The sequence below is a fragment of the Jatropha curcas genome, chromosome 11 (genome assembly GCF_041381405.1).
Source record: "Jatropha curcas cultivar XTBG-Jc1 chromosome 11, XTBG_Jcur_1.0, whole genome shotgun sequence".
Classification (NCBI taxonomy): Eukaryota; Viridiplantae; Streptophyta; class Magnoliopsida; order Malpighiales; family Euphorbiaceae; genus Jatropha; species Jatropha curcas.
The window spans coordinates 23,596,823-23,609,380 of NC_143161.1; positions in this window are offsets into that span (position 1 = coordinate 23,596,823).

The window sequence follows — 12,558 nt, forward strand, 5'->3', positions numbered from 1 at the left end:
AAAGGATAAAAGACTGCCTAGGGATCAGTATAAAGCACTACATTTCCTAGCATATGGGAACCGGCATAGTCCAAAGCAAAATGAAAGGCAAGAGCCTCCACTATTGCTAGAGTCGAACATCCATTTTAATACCTAGACAAGGCTCGAACGAACTTGCTCTCATCATCCTCAAAGAAAATCCTGTAACCTGCCATCTAACCAGAAATAAAACATGCACCATCAAGATGCCCATGCCAGCCACAATGGCCAATAACATTGATCTGCGCTATTGTGGGTTTGAATAATACGAGAACCCAAAATTGGGGCAGGCCTAGCACAATTGAACTTTGCATATCCCTCCTAGTAGTCACGTAAAACCTCTGATGCCCTCTCATGACAGGCAAAACTGGGCATGGTCTTGCTGTTCTAGATGAACGCATTTTGAGCTTGCTAAATCAGCCATACATGTATTGCAAAGATTTCAGCTTTGGAAGAATCGGGTCCTTCCAACACCTAAAAAGAAAAATTTGTGTAAGTCATTTTAAAATTAGGTGTCCCAACCCCTCCTGGTCTCCACATATCATGTGCCCTCTCACACCTTACCAAGGCATGACTAACAGTTTTTAACTCTCCACAAAAAGGGCAGCCCTCTTCAATATCTATCTCTTTCCTCCCAAATTGATACCTAGTAGGCAAGATATCCCTTAGACTTCTCCATAAAAAATATTTCACTTTAGGTGGCAACCGCAAACCTTAAACCTTATTCCAACATATCCCTGTAACCCCTCTTTCGAGGACTCTCAAAGCAAGATATTAACTAGCTTTAACACTATAAATGCCTCTTATATCATAATGCCACACAATGTGATCCTCCTGGTTCCTAATACTAACGGGAGTGTTTAGGATAGTTTGAATATCTCTACCACTGGATAACTCCATAAGCTTCTCCACATCCCACCTCCTTTTCCCCTCCACAAAACAACCGCTTACCCTTAAATTTGGATGTATAAAACTATCCTCATCCTCCACATAAAAAAAATTTTCATTAATAAGCCATAGATCACTAACCACTTTGATAAGAGCCCCATGCCCCACTCTTTTGATTTTGAAAATATTAAATATTATTAATTATTTTTTTAATACTATCTTTATTTTTACTAAATACATTAATTATTTTTTTATAATTTCCTTAAAATTCATTTTCTCATCTCACACATTATTTTTCTTAATTTTAGTTGTGGAGTAATAAAGATAAAATTGTTAAAATTGAAGTAGGAATAAAAGTCAATTTAACCCCTGAACTTATTTAACGGGATAAAAAAGGTCATATTTGACTTTTTCAAGCAATTTAACCCCCTAAACTTGTTTAAAATAATTAAAAGATCAAAATTAAGATTTTGGGTAAATTTATCCCTTGAACTTGTTTAAAATGATTAAAAAGATTGGATTTGATATTTTTGGTTAAATTTAACTGTTGATTCTTTATTATATTTATAGACATTTAAGATTATAGTTGGGATCGAGCTGTATAATTTGTTATAAAAAATAACTAATGAAATGAAAGAAAATTATATATGAATTATATTATATCCTCTTTACCTTAACTGATGATTTTGAATTCATAAATATTTATTAATCTGAACATTTTGAAACTGATATGAAATTCATGTATTTCTCATGTTTAACAGATGGAGATTATATTATATATTTTGTAATTTTACTGTGTTATAAAAATGATGCTTTTATGCATTTAAACTTCAATTCAGAAGTATTGAAAATTGTGATTAGGTGTTTTTAGTACAAAACAAGAAGGGAGAAAAGTCAATCCTATTAAATTGAATCAGTTTATTAATTTTTAAAAATTTTAAAACAAGTTCAAGATTAAATTGGCTTTAAAAAAATTAAATTTGACATTTTTAATCATTTTAAACAAGTTCAAGAGCTAAATTAACCTAAAAGTTCAAATCTAACCTTTTTAATCCCGCTAAATAAGTCCAGGGGCCAACTTGACCTTTATTCCATTGAAGTAATTAAATGATATAAATACGTTTCCATTGTGAAACAATTGAGGTTGACTAACAGTTTGAGTGCGCTAGGTATTAAAGTCTACCAACTATAAAAGTAGTTATGCTACTTGAATTTCTAACCAGAAGACTAAGGTTTGGATCCACAATAGATGCTTTATCATCTGGTAAAAATAAATTGACAGTGCTTAAAAATTGTAGGGAGCTTTGAAAAAGAAAGATTGTTTTTATTAAAAGTACTATATTAATAATAATTGTAATTGAGAAAAGAAAATTGACAAATATTTGAAAAGAAATACAAATTAACATAAAAGAAATTGAAATTGAAATTGAAATTACTTGAGAATTGTAGCTGAGGCCTCTTACTAGTGTTTAAGCTTACTTTTATAGGCACCTGGCGGTTAACACTTTTACGTGCATGACATCTCAACTGCCGAGGTAACTACTCAGGTTATGGTAACTTCTCTTCATTGTGCATCATGCAATACAATTTCTAAATCCTGCTAACCTCCCCATATATCTAGCTAGAATTAATTAATTAATTAATTAATACGCCTCTAATATTGAAAGGCCTAATTAATTATTTCAATTCAAATAAATTATAAATTTATAATTCAAGCTGTAATCCATAAAAATCAAAATATGGTGTAAACAATTGCCCCTAAACATGAGATCGGCCGAATAAGCCATTGTCATGTGTTGAAAGGTTTTTTTTTAATGGCAATGAGATCAGTCTTTTACTGCGCTATTTGTTTACAGTGTTTGTTTAGACGACTTTTTTGTTGCTACACGGTTGACTCTTTATGGTTCTATGATAATGTCTCATGTAGTCACAGTGCAATAAGTCAATAATTTTTGCTTGAATTCCTTCTTTAACAAGATGTTGATGGATGTAACTCTAGATTTTCAAGAGTACCGAAGTTTACATCTTCCAGAAGATCCTGAATATTTATTTAGTTCAGGACCAATTTTGCGGATGCCTTTGTGGGCCAATCCTATATTAGGAAAGGCAATTAATTTGGTTGTTGTTTAGGGCTTGGCTGTTACTTTAGGATTAGTATTTTAATTCAAGTTGTCTACTCTCCTTTTGTATAGGAGTTGTGCTTATCTCTATTTTTAAGGAGCCTAATTTATAGCTATACTACTCATATAGTAAGTCTAGTCCTATTTAAAGGACAATTAGAATAATAAATGCCAAGTCTAATTTCATCAAAACATAGAGATCAAGAGCTCTCTCTAATAAGGTCCATGGTTTTCAAGTTTCCTTAGAAGAGCTTAAGTTAATTATCACAATAAGTCACAAGAAGAATTAGAACAAGTGGAAGTTAATTGAATTAGACTTATGTGTAAATCACCCTATGATATGATCCTATTCTTGTATTCTTAACAATCCGGTATTAGAGCCAATTACGATGGATGACGATATAAATTCTCGATTGCAAGAAGAGCACTCCTTCACCAAATCTTTGGTGGACGCTCGAGTTTCTTCAATTGAGCAGAGATTGCATGAACAACTCAAGCAGATTTCTCAACAATTTCAGTAGCAGATGCAGAATCTTTTGATTGAATTTTTAACTAGTAGCACTCTATCATCATCAACTAGAGGCTGAACGCAGTAGCGATCAGGTGGGGGGCTCCGCCACCATTAGGAACTATTCCGAGGTATGCAAAACTTGATTTTCCTACTTTTGATGTGTCTGAGGATCTTTTAGTTTGGCTACACCGTTGTGAATAATTTTTTGAAAACCAGCACACCAACGACAATGACAAGGTGGGTTTAGCTGCCTGTCATTTATTGGGTGGAGCACAGTTATGGTATTATCAGATTAAACGAGAAAAGGAAATCGTTAGTTGCCCTGACTTTCAATCATATTGTTCAATGCATTTTGGCACGTGCTAGTGAATTTATTATAATCCATCAGTATGTAGGGTTTTTATGGCTAGGTTAAAAGATTCCATCGTATGGATGTTCAGATGCACAAATCATCCAACTTATCCAAGGCCATGAGTATGGCTAGGTCTTTTGAATAAAAATAATAAATATTATGGTCTGATAGTAATCACAGGGCACCATGGCAGGGGTCTTATACAGGTTTGGGCTCATCTATTGGACAATCGTCTTCAACTTTCAAGAGCACCATGCTTCCTGCGACATCCAATACTTCACAACCAGCAACACAACAACCCTTTATAAAGTGACCGACAGAGCTGAAATGGCGGAACGTAGATCCAAAGGGCTGTGTTATAATTGTGACGAACCATATTCAGCCACTCATCAATGCAAGTGACTTTCTTGGTCAGAAGTGGAAGATGTTCTCGAATCCAACATTGGTGAAACACTAGAAGAGGAACCAAAAATTTCATTGCGTGCTATTAATGGTCAATGACATGCTAAAACCATGCAGTTGCAGGCTATAATGGAGTAACAACCCTTATTGAGCTTCATAGATTCTAGTAGTACACATAATTTTATCAGTTCAACGGCTGTGCAACAACTACACTTCATGTTCGTCCTTTGCGTAATGTGAGTGTGTCTGTAGCCAATGGTGCGGAAGTTCAGAGCAACGTGGTTTTTTTTCGGGTACTCATTTCAATCATTGCCCATGACTTTACTGCTGATTTTTATGTTATTCCTTTAGATGGATTTGATATTGTCTTGGGTATTAAATGGTTGCCAATGTTGGGGCCTATTATATGGGATTTCATTGTACTTACCATGAACTTTTTACTTAACGGTAGACCAATTATGTTCTAAGGATAGCAAGCTCCTTCAGGTCAAAAATTGCATTTGCTTGGTGATATTAGTTCTGACGACAATCTCTTAAAGTGCTTCTTGGATAATTTGGAGATTTCTTTCAAGAACCTACCAGATTGCCACCTATCCGGCAGTCTGACCATCATATCTGTCTACTTCCAAGTTTAGCACCAATAGTTATGCGACCATATAGATACCCCCATTTGTAGAAAGATGAGATTGAGAAATAATGTTCTCAAATGCTCTAATATGGGATCATCTGGACAAGTAAGTCTCCATTTCTTCACCGGTTTTATTAGTTCCAAAATAGGATGGTAGTTGGCATTTCTATATCGACTATAGAGAACTAAATGCCCGAACGGTTAAGGAAAAGTTCCTTATTCCAGTAGAAGATGAGCTCCTTGATGAACTACATGGTGCTCGATATTTTATGAAGCTTAATTTGCACCTAGGTTATCATCAAGTCTGTTTCCTACTGATATTGAGAAAACTACTTTCTACACTCTCCACAGTCACTTTGAATTTATTGTGATGCCATTTGGGCACACTAATGCCCTATCCACATTTTAGGCACTTATGAATGAGGTATTTCAAGATAATTTGTGCCAATTCGTATTAGTTTTTTTTATGATATTTTGATTTACAATAATACATGGGAGAACCATTTGGTACATATAAAAAGTGTTTGAATTATTGCATACTCATAAATTATTTGTGAAGTGGTCTAAATGATCTTTTGGGTCATCACATGTGTCGTATTTGGGACATTATTTTAGTTGCAGGTGTTAGTATCGATACTAGTAAAGTTCAAGCTATCATAGGTTGGCCACAACCACAATCTCTCACCTCTCTTCATGGATTTTTTGGGTTGGCAGGTTACTATCGTAAATTTATTTGTGATTATGGCCAATTGGCAGCTCCTTTAACAAGCATGTGTAAGAAAAAAACTCTTTCCAATGGAGTGAGGCAGCCTTGACCGCATTTGCTAAACTCAAGTAAGCCTTATCAGCAGCCCTGATTTTACATCTTTCGAACTTTAATCTCAAATTCATTATAGAGTGTGACGCTTCAGGAGGGGGAATCAAGCTATTTTGCAACAAGATGGGCACCTAATGCTTCTTTTAGCCGACAGCTGCCCTACGGTACCAAAAATTGGTGCCTATGATCGAGAGCTTATTAGCCTTGCCAAATCCGTACAGCACTGGTGATCGTATGTGTGGTGACGTCCCTTTCTTTTCTAGATAGACCACTATAGCCTTAAGTATTTACTTGAGCAATGCCTCACTACTCCACCATAGCAGCATTAGCTCAATAAATTGATGGGTTTTAATTTCAGTGTAGAATTGACCCGAGAAACTTAATAAGGTAGTTGATGCTTTATCACATAAACCAACATATGAGATGTCTCTTTTTGCCATTAGTCAACCCCGAGCATTGTTCCTTGATGTTGTTCGCGATGAGAAATTGGGTTTGGATCAATTGCAGTAATTGTATGGCCAAGTTGAGAGGGTTGAAATGGGGCATGAATGGGCTTCACAAGATGGCTTATTATTGTACAAAGGCCACATTTATCTTCTTCCTTCTTCTTCCTTGATTTCATCCATTTTATTTGCCTACCATAATAGTGCTCATGAGGGAATTCAAAAAACCTTGCACCGGGTTCGTGGTGATTTTTACTGGAAGAGCATGAATTCTGACAATGCAGCTTACGTTTTAGCCTATCTAATTTATTAGCGCGATAAATTTGAGCATCTAAGTCCCACTAGGTTACTTTAGCCACTTCAGCAAGTATGGTCTGACATCTCAATGGACTTCATTGATGGGTTGCCAAAACCTTGGGGTAAATAGATCCTATTGGTGGTCGTTGACCATTTTTCAAAGTATGCCCATTTTCTTCCACTTGCACATCCATATACACCAGTTCAGGTTACACAGGTTTTTATTTTAGTAGATTGTCCGTTTACATGGCATACCCGAAACTATTACATCTGATAAGGATGTGGTGTTCACTACTACATTTTGGAAAGAGCTCTTCCGCTTCAATGGCACTAAATTGCAATTCTCCACGGGTTATCACCTCTAAACAAATGGGCAAACGGAGGTAGTCAATTGCACGGTTGAAATGTATTTTTGATGTTTTGTTAGCGACATTCCTAAGAAATGGGTTGCTTGTTTCATGGGTAGAGTATTGTTGCAACACTTCTTTCCATTCTGCTTTATAGACAACTCCATTTCAGTTTGTATATGGCCATGACCCACCTCCTTTACTTTCTTATGTGGCTGGCTCTTCTCGAGTGGATACACTTGATACTGCTTTAGTGGATCGGGATTTGGATTTAGATGTCATTCGAAGTCGGTTGCTTAAGGCCCAACAGCGGATGAAAACTTATTATTATAAAAGCCAGTGCGATGTGGAATTTATTGCAGGGGATCTAGTTTGGCTTCGTTTACACGCCTACCTTCAGCATTAGCTTGCTTCTTTGGCTTTCCATAAATTGTCCCCTAAGTTCTATGGGCCTTTCCCGGTAATTTGCAAGATTGGGTATGTGGCATATGAGTTGTAGTTGCCAACAAAGAGCAGAATTCATGTCTTTCATGTTTCTTTGTTGAAAGCTTGCAAGGGTGATCTCCCTCCTACTTCTTCCTCCCTGCAACCACTTGAATGGGCGTTTTGTCCCTATACTTGAAAAGGTCATTTACTTCCGCCTCAACCGTGGTCAATAGGAACTTCTCATCTAGCGAACTGGATTTCCAGCTTCTAATGCTACTTAGGAAGATTTGTCTTCTTTTCGTCAAGCTTATCTAGATTTTTAGCTTGAGGACAAACTCTTTCTTCGAGAGGGAGGTAATGTTGTGGATGCCTTTGTGGCCGATCCTATGTTAGGAAAGGCAATTAATTTTGCTGTTGTTTAGGGCTTGGCTGTCACTTTAGGATTAGTATTTTAATTCAAGTTGTCTACTCTCTTTTATTATAGGAGTTGTGTTTATCTCTAATTTTAAGGAGCCTAATTTATAGGTTTCTTACTCATGTAGTAAGTCTAGTCCTATTTAAAGGACAATTAGAATAATAAAATCCAAGTCCAATTTCACCAAAACATAGAGATTTGGAGCTCTCTCTAATGAGGTCCAAGGTTTTCAAGTTCACTTAGAAGAGCTTGAGTTAATTATCATAATAGGTCGCAAGAAGAATTAGAACAAGGGAAAATTAATTGAATTAGACTTTCCTGTAAATCGCCTTGTGACACAATCCTATTCTCATATTCTTAACAACCAATTTCATGAACTAGTATCGCATCTGGGTGCTTTTCCTCTCGTTCTTTTGCAAAACCTTAGCTCCAATAACTTCACGAGTCTCATCCATAACCATCATATCAAAGAGTTGTTACATAAAAACTCTAGAGATATACTAACTCCTCATCAATATGCTTACATTATTAGATCATGTAGCTTCTCAATGAGAATCTCCTCCATTGGCCTTTAATATGGCATGATGGCTAAGGGTCCTAGAGAGTTGGTTAAATCATTATTATCTCTAGCTAAATTGTTCTCCTCTACGTCAGAATAATCAACTTTCTCAACAATAACATCATCTGGTTTTTGCTTTCCTCTCTTGGTGAACCAGACTCTTAAAGATCATTAACATCTGAATAATCTCCTTTTGGTGCCCCTATATCTTCTTATACTTTTGGAACTTAGATGCTAGCTTCATATACCTTGCACCTAGAGGAAAGCAGCCTAGATTAGCTTTCCACATGCTTCTCTCTAGTACACTTTCTACTCCCCCTTCTCTCTTATGTTAAACTTGGACTAGACCTCTAACTTCTTTAATTGATTAATAATTTTTCACATGTCCACATTGGCAGCATTAATGGAAGCTACAAGAGGGAAATGATCCTCATCTATCAGGATTGACTCCTTAGAGAATCTAAGGACACCCCCATCAATATAGTCCCGAATAGCATTCCTAAAAGAAAAGAATTACTAGTAGCATGACTCCAAGTATCATGATACTTACAGTAATCTCTTCCTTTCAGTTCTTCTTTGGTGGGGATCTTATAATTAGCAAGAAGAGTAATAAATTTTCCTTAAGCAGGAAATAAAAAATCTCCTCAATCTCAGAGACATCAAAAGCATATTAAGGTTCAGTTTTAGAGTTCACCTAATACTTCTTCTAAGAGCCTGCTTTTGCTAGTACCTTAAGACTACGACAAATACAAAAACCAGAATCAACAAGATAAACAACAACACTTCCTGATGAGTCTCCCAGAAATAAGTACCCATGGTTGATCTCTTCCTCTATGACTCTTCCCTCAGCAATTTCTCAAATTCTACCATCTTTGCAACTAGGCATGACCATGGTTCAGTTTCAAACCTGAGCCGATTGAAATCGAAAATCAACATTAAACTATTATCAATAGTTCTTAGTTCTAAACCGTAGTTGAAACTGTGTACTTAAGATGCTTTTTCAATTCTTCATTTTTTAAAATCGGAACCGACGGTTTTAGTTTAAGACCGACGATTTCGATTTGAAATAGTGAAAACCGGTTAAAACTAACTTTAAATTTTTTTATTAAATTGGTTTAATTTTTCTTCAATAATAATATTCATTATTTTTATCATCATCATCATCATCATCTATTCAAGCTATAAATATACAAAAGAATTTTATAAAAATTGAAATGAATTATGTAATTTTGGTTAAAATCGAAATTGATGGTTTCAAAATCGTCTTAAAAACTACCTAAAAACAGTTCGATTTTGGTTCTACTTTTTTATAACTAGAACCGAAAGTTTTAAAACCGAAACCTGCGGTTTTAGAACCATGGTTAGTCCTATTTGCAGCAAGCTCATATAAGTCTCTAAACTCCATCCTCTACAACTTCTTTCTTAGTTTGAAGTCCAAGTCATGTTTTTGCCATCTTCACAAATTCTGCTTCTAGTAAGAATACTTTACATCTGTTTCTTAACTTTTTGAATTTGGGAATGAATGTCTTTGCTGACTCACCACTTTTGTATCAGCCTTCATAACTTACCTACATATACTTTAGGTTTAGCCTTAAAGATCTATGTATGGAACAGTCTCTCCATTTCCTACCAAGTACAAATAGAATTCCTAAGAAGCAATGAGTACTAGGTAAAGATAGTACCTGTAAGAGAATTAAGGGACAACCTAAGCTTGTAATAAGGAAAGTTGTCCAAGTTTACCAGTTTCCCATTTTCTATGGTGAAACGTGCAATATGCTCCAGAGTAGATTGTCCATCCTTCCCAAAAAATAAAGTAAAGTCAAGATCTTACATCCTCTAGGTTAAGGATTGTCTCTATCAACCGCTTTAGGATACTACTTATGAAATTTCGTGCAGCCAATTTGTCTAAGGCCAAGCCCATAAAGTTCTTATACGACATCCCTTAAGGCTTCCATAGTAACTTAAGGAGCAGGAGGAACAAGGTTCCTTGCAATCGGAGGAGTTGGAGTACATGTTGGTGACACAAGCTGTTCCTCTGGAACCCTAACTAACACCAAACCAACTGTCCCCTAGGGCACTTGATGTATTGGTACAGCTCCTAAGTCATATACTTCGAATGAGTTGTAGGATTTGTGTGACTATGGATCTAAGGAAAACCTTGGAGCCTACTAGAGGGGTGGCTAGATTGAAGCTGCAATCTAAAATGGAATGTCACCTGCTCCTCCCTCTTGTGTGAAGGTTGGTACCTCTCCTGTAGTTAGACATGATTTGCATCAATGCCCTCTAGGGAATCTCGAGGCTGGTGCCCCCCAGCTCTTTGCTGTTTTTGAAAGAAAAATCTAATTATTCAGCCTTGATACCTATCGACAATAGGTGATGAAACTATAGGAGATCCAAGAGAAGAATACTTCTCAAACATCATTTCACCATTTCCAAGATAGTCTCTGTATGCTTTTCAATGCCTTTCTTCAAGAATTCAGTAACAAATAAAGAGTCAGTAACATAAAAAGATATAGAAACCACTTACCTTGCTCTTGGTTCTGTTCAATGACCAAGGTACGTGTAATTTCTATGGTTTTGGATTGAGAGTCTGAATCTCTTTTTCCTCCTAACGATTAATTCTCCTTTAATATGTTCCGAATTCTGTGGAATAAAATTTTAAAACCTACAATAGGTCTTTCATCTGAGTCCTGTGACCCAACAACCTTCTTTTTAGAGCGTCTTTTTCAAGGCACTGATAAACCTCAGAGCAATAATTCAGAAAACAAAAAGAAATGAAAGTAGGATTAATGGTGTCCTACCAAGCGCACCACCAATTGTTCAAACTATGAAACAATTGAGGCTGACTAGCAGCTTGAGTGTGCAGGTATTAGAGTCTACCAACTATAAAAGCAATTGTGCTACCTAAACTTGAAATTAAAAGACTAAATGGGTTTGGATTCACGATAATAGCTTCACTGACTGCTGAAAATAAATAGATAGTGCTTGAAAATTAAAGATTGCAGAAAGCTTTTTAAATGAAAGGGATTGCCTGAGTTGAAAATACTGTATTAACAATAATTGCGATTGAGAAGAGACAATTAACAAATACTTAAAAAGAGAAATACAATGAAGTAAAAGAAATTGAAATTCAAATTGCTTGAGAATTATAGTTGAATTGTTCTTGAGTTTTATCTTGGAGTTGATTGTTGGGGCCTCTTCTTGGTGTTTGAGCTGGCTTTTATAGGCACTTGGGGGTTAACAGTTTTACGCGCATGATATCTCAACTGCCCAGGTAATTGTTCAGGTTATGGTAACTTCTTTTCATCGTGCATCATTAATTCAATAAAAATAAATTATAAATTTATACGTCAATCCACAATCTATAAAAATCAAAATATGGTGTAAATAAAATAATATTTTATTTAAATTAAGGAGTATTTTATGATAATTTAGGTGATTTAATTACATTATTTATCATAGCTTAAAAACTTTAAAAGATATATAAAAATAGAGAGAGGAAGTAATTTTATTTAAAAAAAAAGGAGAGAAAATAATTCAACTACAAATCTATTATGTATGTGGACAATAAAGTTTTTAACTTTAAAAGCCCATAGTCCTCTTTGAAAACAACTTTGGTCAAAACTCTATTTTTATTAATTGTAGCGTTGGTAATATCTTTTATAATAGTTTTTAAAATTTGAGGGATCTTGTTATGAAATTTTAAATTCTCTAACGTTTAGCTTTTGATTAAATTTTATAACGATCATACGTATTGTTTTTTCCTCTGAATTTAGCTAATTAAATAACTAATATTTCTTTTGTCTTTTTAATTTAAACAGTTATTTTTATCGAACAGTTTTAATTTAAACTACTATATAAACAGCTACCAACTAAAAGCTAATAGTAAATAGTTAAAGGTTAATACAATAACTAACAACTACTAAAACAGTTAATATTGTCGAATAGATCCTAAGTGAATGGTAGCTTATATTGATGGTTGGAGTTGAGCGGTTGTGAGAATTAAGATTTTTAAAAAGAAAATGTAAATAGAAAATTTTATGTTCCGTTTATTTTTGAAAAATAACTTATCTTTAGAAAATATTTTTCAAAAAAAAAAAAAATTTCATTTGCGTTATTTAGTTGCAATATTGATTTGGAGCCGGGATTGAAATTGTCCTAACATTGTATGAAGAGAAGCCTAAACTAAAATTGTCCTAACATTGAATGAAGACAACCAGCTAAATTGAAACTAAAACTAAAATTCTTAATTTCATTTCTAGTCTTGAACCATTTCTTCAATGAATAACAGTGGTGAATCCTGCCTAAAGAGTTAGGGTCCAAAATATGATTTTG